The following is a 13,324-nucleotide window of genomic DNA, read 5'->3' on the forward strand; positions in this document are numbered from 1 at the left end:
TCTGACCATGGAGTCTCAGACATTGGGCATTGAAGTCTATCTTGTCACCCAGGCAAGCTGGACTTAGTGATAGATGCATAGGTGCCGACTCCCACTGTTCCCAGTGGATGCTCGACCCCCGCCCTGCCCCTGGCACCGCCCCTGCACTGCCCTCGCCCTGCCCCATTCCATCCCTTCCCCAAAGTCCACTGCCCTACCTCCTCCCCTGAGCGTGCTGTGTCCCCGCTCCTCCCCTCTCTCCCTCCCTCCCTCCCGGAAAGTACTAAGCACTGCCAAACAGCTGTTTGGCGGTGGGAAGCACTGGAGGTAGGTGGAGGAGCGGGGATGCAGCATGCTCGGAGGGGTGGGGGGTGAGGAGAGCTTGGCTGCCGGTGGGTGCAGAGCACCCACTAATTTTTCCCCATGGGTACTCCAGCCCCGGAGCACCCACAAAGTCGGCGCCTATGGATAGATGGTTGCTAAACACCAAAGATCACAAAATATTCAAATTGCTCCCAGTCCAAAGAGACCAGTCACTTACCCCAGGTCAGCTGGTACCTTAAATCTCTCACCAAAGACAATGCTTGTAGCCAATCCTATAGTCAACTTACTAAGGACTTATTAACTAAGAAAAGAAATGAGTTCTCATAAGGTTAAAGCAGGCAAACACATACATAAATGAGTTAGTCTATGGTTTTAAAAGGTGACAGAGTTATACTAATCTGTCAGCTCTGAATGTCTTTTAAGGCCAACCTAGGTTGACCCTGGGGATCACTGTTTCTGTTTCGTAGCTCCAGCCCTGTGAGAGTCCAAGCAGTAAGAAATGAAAATTTTTCTTGTCAGCTATTTTTATTTCCTTCTTCCAGAATTCAGGCTAATGGGACTTGCCCTTTTGCATGTTGCCTCTTCATGGGTGTGAGGGGACAATTAACAAAGTCTTTGTGATGTGATGTCCCATAATGGCCTGTTTAGTTTTGATAGGCCTTCTCGATGGGCAGGAGATGATCCCTCCTGTCTGGGTTCACAGTTTCAGAGAAAACATTTTTTTACCGTTATAAAGCAAAAACTTAACTATTACCTTATAGCATTTAATAAAGATATAAGTGAGATTAATGTATGCAGCAACTTACAAGTATTTTATAAAGTCTAAGCACATTGTTATAAATCCAATACCCATCTTAATCATGCGAACACACAGGTGAAACAGACTGGTTTCCAGCAGTGAATTTCAGTGCTTGGCTGAGGCCTAAAGCCTTGACAAGAGCTGGCACCTGGTCTGCCAGCATCACATGGGCATTTGAACAATTATCAGAGGAGTAGCCATGTAGTCTGTATCCACAAAAACAACGAGGCGTCCGGTGGCACCTTAAAGACTAACAGATCCCAAATAAATCTGTTAGTCTTTAAGGTGCCATCAGACTCCTCGTTTTTATTTGAACAATTGAATCTTTGCTATTTTATTGCCAGCCGTTTAGAAAGACCTTTTAAGTAACTCATTCTTTGTTTATGCCACTCATGAATAATGTGGTCAGAGCAAAGTTATGGCAATAAAACATGTAATGCACAGCCCATAAAAATCTTCTCCACCCCAATACAGTTTTATAAGTTATATGCTTTATTTGAACTGTCTGAATCTTAAAAAATTTCTCTTGACATAGTGTTTCAGACTCCCAGGAAGGAAATGTTATTGTTCCATCAATAGGTAGAGCTAATAAAGACAGAGTTTAATATCTGAGAATCAGCATTTCATAATTGGCTATAAAGGTTTTCATTTCTAGGTCAGGATTCAGATTCAGCTAAGGGCAGTAGTGGCAAACATCCAATGACTTGTTCAGTGGTCAATGTGAAATTAGTAAAGTGGTCACTGCCCAATAACTAGTGCTTGGGAGCAGGGCTGTCCCTAGGAGGGTGCGTGGCCCAGGGCAGAAGTGATGAATCCGTCACTTCCGGAACTGACCCGTCACTTCCGGGACCGATCGTGCTGGCCAATCGTGCCAGTCCACAACACAGGGCTGGGAGCAGTAGCCCCAATTTGCCATACCCTAGGGACAGCTCTGCCTGGGAGTGAAATCCTATCCCCAGTGCCATCAATGAGAGTGTTGCTACTGATTGAAGTGGGGATGGGATTTCACCCCAGATGTTCACCTCACAAAAACAGAAATGACTCTCTTGAAGGCAGTTGTAATGCTCTGGAAATAGCCTTTGATATTCTTAAGCATGACTTTAGAACAGCCACCCGAGAGAGACTGTCTCAGAGGATCCATCTTGGGTTAAGCTGAGCCCGATACATGTTGAAACCAGACTTTTAGGAATTGAGTCAGTACAGTGTGGCTGTTCATACACTGCAGCTGTAACAAAATATATAGCTCAATGAAAAGTCTCAGGTCTGTGATTCAAACAAAGTCTTAGTAACCTGGGATACAACAGCATTACTGGTGTAAGATGTCAAGGAATTACTTCTCCTGGGCACTGAACTAACTCATCACTCTGTACAGTAAGAAGTCCTTCTGAGGTTGGGGTTGAGACACATTTCAGGGGCCACTGCTCTGTTGTGTGTGTGACGGAGTGCCCGAGCGCAAGTTTAAAGCATGACTGCACTGGCTTGAGCTCAGGAAGTCGTTTGTTCTACAAATGAAGAGGGAGAGAATGGGGGAGGCAAAGTGAAATGGAATGAAGGACGGATAAGAGTAAGGGGAAAACCCTAGAACTTCCTTCTACCACGTTGAAAGCAGCAGCCGGGCAAAAAGGGAGCTTCAGAGCTGTGAATACAGCTTCCTCCTTAGGGATACCAAATCAAAATAGCTTCTGCTAATCCTCCTGGGCACACAGTGTAGGCTCAGTTAGTCATGAAAAGAACTGATACTGTATACAAACCCTGTGACAGTAGCAACTAATCCATCTAAAAACTCAAAATGCACCAGGAAAAAAACTGCCTCAATATTTCCACAACTATCCAGTTAGTAGAAACAATTCCATACTGAACTTGACAATGGTGGTGACACCAGCCAGTTCTGTGCAAAACACTGCATTTTTAGTAAAACATCATGAATTTCAATGGGGCTCCATTTTTAGCACTTTTATTTTTTGCTGTGACTATCTTGTGCATCTCTGGTATGAAACATTTGAAGTCTGGAGCTGGGAAGAAATGCAGAAGTAGCTCTAGGACTGCAAAGTTCAGAAACTAGGAGGAATTGGAGAATTGAAAGATTCTAAATAAAGACAGACTGTAAAGGAAATTGAGGAAATGTTTAAGAAGCAGAGTTCTCAAAAATAAAGAGAGAACCAAGACAGTGCAACCCTTCAGGCGTTATTTTTTCCTCTACATCTACTGTCCTCTCTCATTAAGCACTTCCTGAAAACAGAGTTCTCTACATCAGTAGTTCTCAAACTTTTGTACTGGTGACCCCTTTCACATAGCAAGCCTCTGAGTGTGACACCCCCCCCTTATACATTAAAAACACTTTTTAATATATTTAACACCATTATAAATGCTGGAGGCAAAGCGGGATTTGGGGTGGAGGCTGACAGCTTGTGACCCCCCATGTAATAATCTTGCGACCCCCTGAGGGACCTGACCCCCAGTTTAAGCATACTTTCATACTATGACATCCATTATTGTGGATCTATCTATCGTAACATCCCTCTTGCCACATTTGAGATAGCAAAATTAAACATCAGAGGGGTAGCCATGTTAGCGCTTCAAAGCGCTGCCGCGGCAGCGCTACCGCGGCAGCGCTTTGAAGTGCTAAGTGTAGCCACAGCCTTAGTCATACAGGCAGAGAGTTGCTATGTGATGCCTGGTCACAAGGAGGTGCTTCTGCTGCTAAAGAACCCCTTGACAACGTTGATACTTTGGGTCCCCCAAGACTTATTGGGTGCCATACACAACCTTGGGTAAAAGTTGAATGATTGAGATCATTTTGACCCATATCATTGCACTAGTTTGATCTCTAGCTCTGTGTGCAAAATAATAATAATAATAAAAAGGCTATTTTTTCAGGGCTTATATCTCCAGAAGCTTTGGCTCAAATGAATCCAAATGTGGGTCACTAACCTAACTCTGCATGTCCACAAGACATAGAAAATTAAATCTGCCCAAACAGGCAGGTTTTAGAGCACTTAGGGCTTGGCTACACTTACAAGTTGCAGCGCTGGGAGTTACAGCGCTGGTCATGCAGCTGTGTAGGGCCAGCGCTGGAGTGTGGCCACACTGACAGCTACCAGCGCTGCAGTGTGGCCACACTTGCAGCACTTTCCAGCGCTGTATTGAGAGGTGCATTGTGGGCAGCTATCCCACAGAGCACCTCGTCCCATTTTGGCGCTGAGTATTGTGGGAAGGGGAAGGAAGTGTGCGGGTCATTCCGCTTCCTGTTTGCCAGCGCCCCATGGTGCATCGCTTCACATCCCAGCATTCACTCTTTCCGGCAGCGTTTGGCGCCATTGTGAGTGTCTTTCTGTTTTACTCTCTGTGTGAATCGCGATTTCTGTGGCAAATGGAGCCCGAGCTGCTGAGGACTGTGTTGATGAGTGTCGCCAGCACAACACGTTTGGCAGTCGAGCTATTCCTTCAGCTCCAAAGTGACAGTGAGGAGTCTGACGATGATATCGATATCGATTCTCCTGCCGCGTGTGACACCAAAGTGCTTGTGGCATTCACAGAAATGCTCAGCACCGTTGAACGCCGCTTTTGGGCTCGGGAAACAAGCACTGAGTGGTGGGATCACATCGTCATGGAAGTCTGGGATGACGAGCAGTGGCTGCAGAACTTTCGTATGAGAAAAGCCACTTTCATGGGACTGTGTGCTGAGCTCGCCCCCACTCTGCGGCGCAAGGACACAAGATTGAGAGCTGCCCTGACGGTGGAAAAGCGGGTGGCTATTGCAATCTGGAAGCTGGCAACTCCAGACAGCTACCGGTCGGTCGGGAACCAGTTTGGTGTGGGAAAGTCGACCGTGGGAATCGTTTTGATGCAAGTTTGCAAGGCAATTAATCGCATCCTGCTAAGAAAGACCGTGACTCTGGGGAGCGTGCAGGACATTGTGGATGGCTTTGCACAAATGGGTTTCCCTAACTGTGGAGGGGCGATAGATGGGACGCATATTCCTATTCTGGCCCCCCCCCCCCCACCTGGCATCAGAGTACGTTAATTGTAAGGGGCATTTCTCTATGGTTCTCCAGGCGCTTGTGGATCACCGCGGGCGTTTCATTGACATTTACACAGGCTGGCCTGGAAAGGTGCATGATGCACGCATCTTTCGGAACAGTGGCCTGTTCAGGAAGATGCAGGCAGGGACTTTTTTCCCAGACAGGAAGATCACAGTAGGGGATGTCGAAATGCCCACTGTGATCCTTGGAGACCCCGCGTACCCGTTACTGCCTTGGCTCATGAAACCCTATACAGGGAAGCTTGACAGGAGCAAGGACCGGTTCAACTACAGGCTGAGCCGGTGCAGAATGACTGTGGAGTGTGCTTTTGGGCGTTTAAAAGCCCGCTGGAGATGTCTGTATGGGAAGCTAGACTTGGGGGAAAGCAGCATCCCCGCGGTTATATGCGCTTGCTGTACCCTCCATAATATTTGTGAAGGGAAGGGTGAAACATTCAGTCAGGCATGGACCGCCGAGGTTCAAGTCCTGGAGGCTGAATATGCACAGCCAGAGAGCAGGGCTAATAGAGAGGCCCAGCACAGGGCTACAAGGATTAGGGATGCCTTGAGGGAAGAATTTGAGGCTGAAAGCCAACAGTAATGTTTGCTGCCTTGCATGGGAGTGAATTGCACTGCTTACACTGTTATTCTATTATCCCTAATAATAATATGATTTGCAGTGCCTCTTTCTTTACTGGGCTAAGGTATCTTTAACTATCTGCTATAATAAAGACTGTTTTCAAAGCCAAGAATTGTTTTATTGAAAAGAAAAAAACTTCCTTGACAGACAGACAGACAGACACACAACATTTCATGAAAACAAGAGGGCAGGGGTGTGGGTTGGTGAACTGTACAGTCACAAGTTTGCATATGTCCTGTCTGGAGTGCTGTTTAACGAATCCTGCACTTCAGGGTGCATATACTGCATGGTGATGGGGGTTGAGTGCAGAGGGTAAGGGTGGTGGTAGGTATCAGGGCTGGTTGGTGAACGTACAGGTGTTGGAGGCAGCTGGTGGTGGTAAGAACCTGAATGCTGGGGAAAGGCGGTTTGAGCTGACATTGGGGCACAAGGCAAAAAGCTTTGGGACGGGGGGGGCTGTGGGGCAGCACGGGACTGCTCTGCCTGCATGGCTACGATAGCCTGGAGAGAGTCCGCTTGGCGCAACAGGATGTCTAGCAGCTGCTTTGTGCTTTTCCTCTTTGCCACAGCGTTTCTACGCCAATGTCTCTGGCGGATCATGCTTTCCTTCTCTCTCCACTCCTTCAATTCCTTTCTCTCTGTAGCAGAGTGATGAAGAACAGTTTTCAGCATGTCCTCTTTGCTCTTTCGGGGATTTTTTTCTCAAATTTTGAAGCCTCTGTGATGTTGAACATCTGGGCAGTCCAGTAGTCAAGGTCACTGTAGAAACACAGAAATGACAACATTTAACACGGGCAGCATTGTATCCACTATCTCCAGACATGAATTGTTACACTGAGGGAGTTCTCACTTTAGCATTCTTTTCCCAAACGCATAACACAACAGAAGCCACGAAATGGTGAGTGAGGGGTGCTTATAGAGGGAGAAGTGGGGCTTGAGTGATAGAGGGGAGCTGGTTCTGGAGTGCTAGGTTGAGTGAAGATGCCCGCTCCTCTGCTTGTCCTTCTGCAACTGCTGGCTGCTGCGATTGGGTACTTTCCTCCTGGCTTGAGAAGAGCTCCTGGCTGCATGCCCACTCTGGGGTGTCTTCCCCCATCCCAGTAGCTTCACTCGCGGTTTCCTCCCCCGCCGCCGCCGCCTCTGCTCAGAAGTGTCCATCGTTATCCTGGGATTGGCAGTGGGGTCACCCCCAAGTATCTCGTCCATCTCCCTGTAAAAACGACAGGTCGTGGGGGCAGCTCCGGATCGGCGATTCCCCTCACGGGCTTTGTAATAGGCACTCCGCAGCTCTTTAACTTTCACCCTGCATTGTAGTGCGTCCCGATCATGGCCCCTATCTAGCATGGCCCTTGATATCTGCTCAAAGATATCGTAATTCCTACGGCCGGAGCGCAGCTGTGCCTGCACAGATTCCTCCCCCCAAACACTGATGAGGTCCATCAGCTCGCCATTGCTCCATGCTGGGGCTCGTTTGCCATGTGGAGGCATGGTCACCTGGAAAGATTAGCTGATTGCACTCCACACACACCTGGCTGCAGCAAACAGGAAGGAGATTTTTAAAATTCCCGGGGCATTTAAAGGGCGGGTCACCTGAGGCAAGAGCAGTAGAGTGCAAACTGATGAGCAGAGTGGCTGAACAGGAATTCTGGGATAACTCCTTATTCCCTGGAGGACACTTAAAGCGCTGGTGAGTGTCCACACCTGCTGAGCAGCGCTGGATCACCAGCGCTGCACTCCTTATACCCCTACCGGGATGGGTTTTCAGCCAGCGCTGCAGCCAGGGAGTTGCAGCGCTGGTTGTGCCCTGCAAGTGTGGACGGGGTGTAATTGCAGCGCTGGAAAGCCTCCACCAGCGCTGCAACTTGTAAGTGTAGCCAAGCCCTTAGAAGTGTCATCCTTTAAACAAGGATAGAGAGAAAAGGCTCCTCTATGCATCCTTCAGTAGGGTAGGAGTCTCTGAAAGGTGTGAAGTGGCCCATCCATCTCAATGTGATGTTCTCCACTAAATGAGAATGCCCATGGAGATGAATATAGCCTGAACCAATAGTTCTGAGATGTGTGAACTGCTTCAGTCATTGCAGTGAGTGTTCCCACCCCCTTCCTGAGTTTTTTAGAAGCAGGACCTCCTCCCCTCTCACTGTCACAACCCTGGCTTGCATTGGGGACAAGGAGGGGGCCTCAGACTCTCTCAAAATGGCAAGCCTCCTAGACAGCTCAAATGCGGCCATCAAGGGCTTTTCTTGTGGCCACAGACCTCCTGGATTGTGATGGGGGAGGGGAAAAGGAGTGCCTCCCCAGACCTCTGCCCCCTAGCTTAATCTGTCCCCAGGCTTGCCAGGGCTGAGTAAGCCTGCTGTGAAAAATGATACGTGTATGTTTTTTTAATATCACTTTTCACAACAGACTTACTAACTAGCAATAAATAAATTACAGTGATTTGGATGTGTATATTTGCATATTTGTTTGTTTTTCCTAAACTAATTAAGTATTTTAGGAAAAAGTGTGAGAGGCGGCCACCAGTAAGAGTTGGTGGCCGTACCTTGAAGCCACCAAATAATTTGTCCTGAGAACCCCTGTTTAGAACCTGGCTCTAAGAGAGGGGGTAGAGAATGGGGAAATGCACACTCCATTGAGACTGGATCAGCAGGACACAGAGGGAGCATAGGCCAATGAGTGATAGATATTGGAACACTCTCTCAAAACACCATTCGAGCTGTAGAACTAAGTGCAGGCAGTCTCTTATTATCACAAGAAAGACTCGCACTTGCTCCAGCATCAAATCACCTGCAAGGTATACACAAGTCTTTGTATGGTACCAAGGCATGAAACAACAAGCCTCCCAAACCCAGAGGAAAATACCATAGTTGCCAAGCCAGTTGAGAGTTAGGGAAGAAACAACCCTTATAGATGGGCATCAGCTCCCTATTGCGCTACACAAACACACGGCAGCGGGAGAGGCTCAGACACCAACAGAGGGGCAAGGACCCATCTACCTTGGATCATATGAGGAATGCAGGGAGGGGGCAAGAGCTCCCCAGATCTGGCTTCATACACAGGAGGGAGAATGTGGGGCTAACGTGTGCTCTCCACTCCCACTAACCCCCAAGTCTCCCTCACCCAAGCCCCCAGCCCCTCTCCCCTCCCAATATCCCCTTCCCTTCACTGCAGCCCCAACCTCCTCTCCCGCTATTGTCCCCACTCCTGCACCCCTTCCAGGAAGCATTTAAATATCTATTTCCCATCTCCTTTCCCTAATACTTTGATTACATTCCTCCCAAAATAAAACTGCAACCCATGACTCCCAAACTGTAGCAACCTCCAACCACTGAGTGCAAAACTCCTTTTGTCTTAGGTGGGGGCTTGTCATTAACTTCTCTTTAGTTATGTTAACTGAAGGGTGAGTTCAAAGCCATGAAGAGGTCTGATATTCATCCAGCCATTGTGCCTCTCAGTTGAACAGTATAAGGCAGCAAAAGGAAAGCGCTTCTTTGGGGAGGCCTGTAATTTGGGAACCCCTTGGTCAAATGACCCCAAATTTGGATCACAAATGCGACCACGTGTCCCTCATGAGGGCACCAAATTTCAAGGCAATCCAAGTATCTATTTGGGTTTTTTAGCACTTACGAGAGTCAAGCTTTAAAGCATATGAAGTGGCAGGAATGGAAACGCTCTAACTATTTTTGTGTTGGTGTATATGCAGTGTAAAAAAAACGTACATTGTCTTAAATACTGTTCACAGTTAAGGTCCTGCAAAGACTTACTGGGTGCTGTGCACTACTTTGGGTAAAACTCAACTAGTTGAGACCTTTTTGACCAGCATTGCGTCAGTAGTTTGAGCTCTAGTTCTGGGCCAAAAACCCACAAACTACCTAGAAACTTTTAAAAAATTCCTGGGGGGGCCCTTATCTCCAGAATGCCTGGCTCAAGTGTCTCCAAATTTGGGTCACTGAGCGTGCCCTGCACCCTGTTTAGGCACACCAAATTTCAAAGAAATCCAACTGTGTGTGTTGATTTTAGAGGACTTAGAAAGGTTGACCTTTAAACAGATGTCGTGAAGCAACCTTAATTATAGTTTCGCAGCCATGCCGCTATAAACTTAACAAAACCTAACATCAACTCTGTTTTTTCACTAACACTCAACCGGCTTGGCAGCTAAGGTATTTTCCTCTGGGTTTTGGAGGCTTCTTGTTTCATGGTATTGTCCAAAGTCTTGTGTATACCTTGCAGGTGACTTGATGCTTGAGCAAGTGCAAATCTTTCTTCTTGTAATAGAAAATTGCCTGCACTTATTTCTACTGGTGGAGTGGAGTGTTGTTTTCAGAGTCTGTTCTGATAAGTATCAGGCACTAAGTGGCCTATGTTCCTTCTATATTCTGCTGATCCAGTCTCATTTGAGTGCATATTTCACCATCCTCCACATCATGCTTTTATCATGTTTGCATTTGTGATCTTGGTGAAATATATGCCCATCTGTTGCTATATTATATAAAGGATTTATCTGTTCAACTCGTAGCTTGCTTGCAAGTGCATGATATGTCCTGAGGAAATAGTCTGAGCCTGGGAGCATCTCTCAGGTGTAGTACTGAGAGTCCTTTAGCTTGTCAGTCTTAGTAGGCTTTGGCCTTTGTCTGTCTTCCTCTTTTTGTCTGTTGCTTCTGTCACTGCCAGTTGTAGTAATGCTGGGGCTATAGACACCAAAATATGCATATGTCTTGATATCAGGCATTGAAGTGGGCTGCTGTTAAGGCCTTCTGTGGAAGTGTTTATCCCAGGGGTCGGCAACCTTTCAGAAGTGCTGTGCCGAGTCTTCATTTATTCACTCTAATTTAAGGTTTCGCGTGCCAGTAATAGATTTTAACATTTTTAGAAGGTCTCTTTCTATAAGTCTATAATATATAACTAAACTATTGTTGTATGTAAAGTAAACAAGGTTTTCAAAATGTTTAAGAAGCTTCATTTAAAATTAAATTAAAATGCTGATCTTACGCCACCAGCCTGCTCAGCTCGCTGCCAGGCTGGGGTTCTGTTCACCTAGGCCAGCAGCGGGCTGAGCAGGGCCTGCGGCTGGGATGCCGGCTGGCAAGGGGCTGGCAGCTGGGACCCCAGACCTGGAGGGGGGCTCAGGGGTCAGGGCAGAGGGCTGGGGGATGTGGAGGGTGCAGGGCAGAAGGCTGGGTGTGGGGGGGTTCAGGGGTCAGGGCAGAGGGATGGGGGCTGTGGGGGGTTCAAGGGTCAGGGCTGAGGGTGTGGGGGGGTGTAGGGCAGAAGGCTGGATGGGGGGGTTCAGGGGTCAGGGCAGAGGGCTGGGAGGTGGGGGTGTAGGGCAGAAGGTTGGGTGTGGGGGGGGGTTCAGGGGTCAGGGCAGAGGGCTGGGGTGCTCAGCTCATGGGGGTGCTCCCAGCCCTCTGCCCTGAGGGGATGTGCCCTGTTCCACCCCCTTCCCCAAGGCCCCATCCCTACCTCTTCTCTGCCTCCTCTACGGAGCAGTGAGCACGCTGCCACTCTTCTCCCTCCCCCTCGCAAGAGCCATCAACTAATCTGCACAGGGAAGGAGAGGGGGAGGGGCAGGAAAGCACCACGCTGGGGGAAGAAGCGGGGGAGGGGGGAAGCTTGGCTGCTGCAGGACCAAGCTTCTGCCTCCTGCCCCCGCAGGGGAGAGCGGTGGGCGGGGGGGCTGAGTGGGCTGGGGGCTGGGACCGTGGCAGGCAGCAGCATGCCACTCAAAATCGGCTTGCGTGCCGTGTTTGGCATGTGTGCCGTAGGTTGCCGACCCCTGGTTTATCCGTTCATTAATGGCTTTCCATATATAGCATATTTCCTCTTGCTTCTTGCAGCTTTCTTTAATAGCTTTAGCAATTTTAACTGTTGAGTTTGCTTTGTCATTTGACTGGCTGTGGTATGATGAGGATGTGATGTGACTGAATTCCCATTCCTGGGTAAATTGACCGAACTCACTGAGAGTAAACTGGGGTCTGAAAGTGCACTGTTTGGGATACCATTCCTGCTGAAATGCTTTGTTGCTCTGTGGTGTTTACGGCGTTAGTATTTGACAGTTCATTTAGTTTCCAGAAGTCTGAATAGAAGTCTACAGTAACAAAGTAGTCTTTGTGTGATTTGTGATGAAAAAGTCCAATTTCTGTAGAGGATGCAGTGTATTTTCATCATCTCTTTTTGCAGCTTGGCTTGCATTTCCCCACATGTACCACAACTGCTCACCAGGTCTCGGATATTCTTTGTCATGTTTGGCTACTGTATATAGCATCTCTAGCTTTCTGGATACAGGCTTCCATTCCAGAATGGCTCTCATGTATTCTTGAGAGAGTTTCTGTTCTCAATTATCTGGGTATTATGATTTGATTGCCTCAACTGTTGTATGTTCAACTCGTCTGGTTAATTCCAGTATTCTTGAGAGGCAGGTGGGTTTCTTCCCTTGTGTCTGTCCATCCTGACAGAATGATGGATGTGAGCACTTCATACATCTTTGTCTTATATAGTTTGCTCTCAGATTCCTTCCAGCTCCTGCCTTGAATCTGGCACATAACTGGCTCGGGTGATGTTTTCTATCAGGCTGAGGATCTCACATTCTTGTTTAGTTGCCAGCTCTTCGTGCTGCAGGGCTGCTCTGGATAAAAAGTCAGCTGTACACCTCAGCCCCTTTCTTGTAGTATACTTGTAAATTGTAACATTGCAATTTCAGTAGCGTGCACTGAAGGTGTTTTAGGGCTGCTAGCAGTGGCTTTTTAAAATGCTTTCTCAAGTAGAAACTGATAAACCACTAATGGTTTCCTGTCCTTGAACATACTGGTTGAACTTTGCACATGAGAACACTATTGCGAGACTTTCCTTTTCTACTTGGGCATATCTTTGTTCTGTTGGTGATAGTGACCTTGACATGAAAGCTCCTGGCCGTCCCTTTTCTTGTAGGAGTGATGCCCCGAGCTTCCTCTCACTTTCATCACATTGTATGGTTGTCCCTTCATTCACATTGTAGTATTTCAGAATGGGATAGTTGGTCAGCAGCTCCTTGATATGTGTGAGGACTGCATCACATTGAGGGAACCATGTCCTTAGTGCGTCATGGTTTGGTAGTTGCCTCAGGGGTTCACACACATCTGAGAGGCTTGTCATTCTTACAGATCCTATTAGCTTCTGAACTCATTTAATATCTTTTAGACGTGGACACCTGCAGTATTGGCTGTACTTTTTTGAGGTCAGGTGGTATCAGTTTAGGTCAGCAAGTGTCTCATGTATAGTACTGCACATAACTGCAATGTCTTGGTTTTATTCAATTATAGATTTATTCTTTGGCTTTTTCTAGCAGACAGATGAAGTTGTGGCAGATCAAGATCGAGATCTGTGTATCTAGATACCAGAATGTCATCAGCTAATTCTGATTCCTGTGAGTACTGTTAATACACGTTGCTGGGAGGGCACTGATATTTTTCCATTGCAGGTTTGATTCCAACCAGCATTCTCAATCATCTAGAGGTCTACCTCCTGGTGTAAAAAATGTGGTGAGATAGCTGCCTTCCTTGACCAGTAGCCCTTGCAAATATTTGTC

At 47.5% G+C, this 13,324-nt stretch overlaps 1 long non-coding RNA gene across 3 annotated transcripts in view; it reads left to right on the forward strand.

Moving 5' to 3' along the window:
• Nucleotides 1-13,324, forward strand: part of LOC123366898 — a 116,719-nt gene that overhangs the window by 82,040 nt on the left and 21,355 nt on the right. For 2 of the 3 annotated variants that reach the window (XR_006578221.1, XR_006578222.1), the window contains exon 5: nt 13,082-13,162. The exons of the other annotated variant lie outside the window; for it this stretch is intronic. This is a non-coding gene — a long non-coding RNA (uncharacterized LOC123366898). The remainder of the gene's footprint in view (nt 1-13,081; nt 13,163-13,324) is intronic. 3 annotated transcript variants of the gene reach the window in all.

Source organism: Mauremys mutica, chromosome 3 (assembly GCF_020497125.1).
Source record: "Mauremys mutica isolate MM-2020 ecotype Southern chromosome 3, ASM2049712v1, whole genome shotgun sequence".
Lineage (NCBI taxonomy): Eukaryota > Metazoa > Chordata > Testudines > Geoemydidae > Mauremys > Mauremys mutica.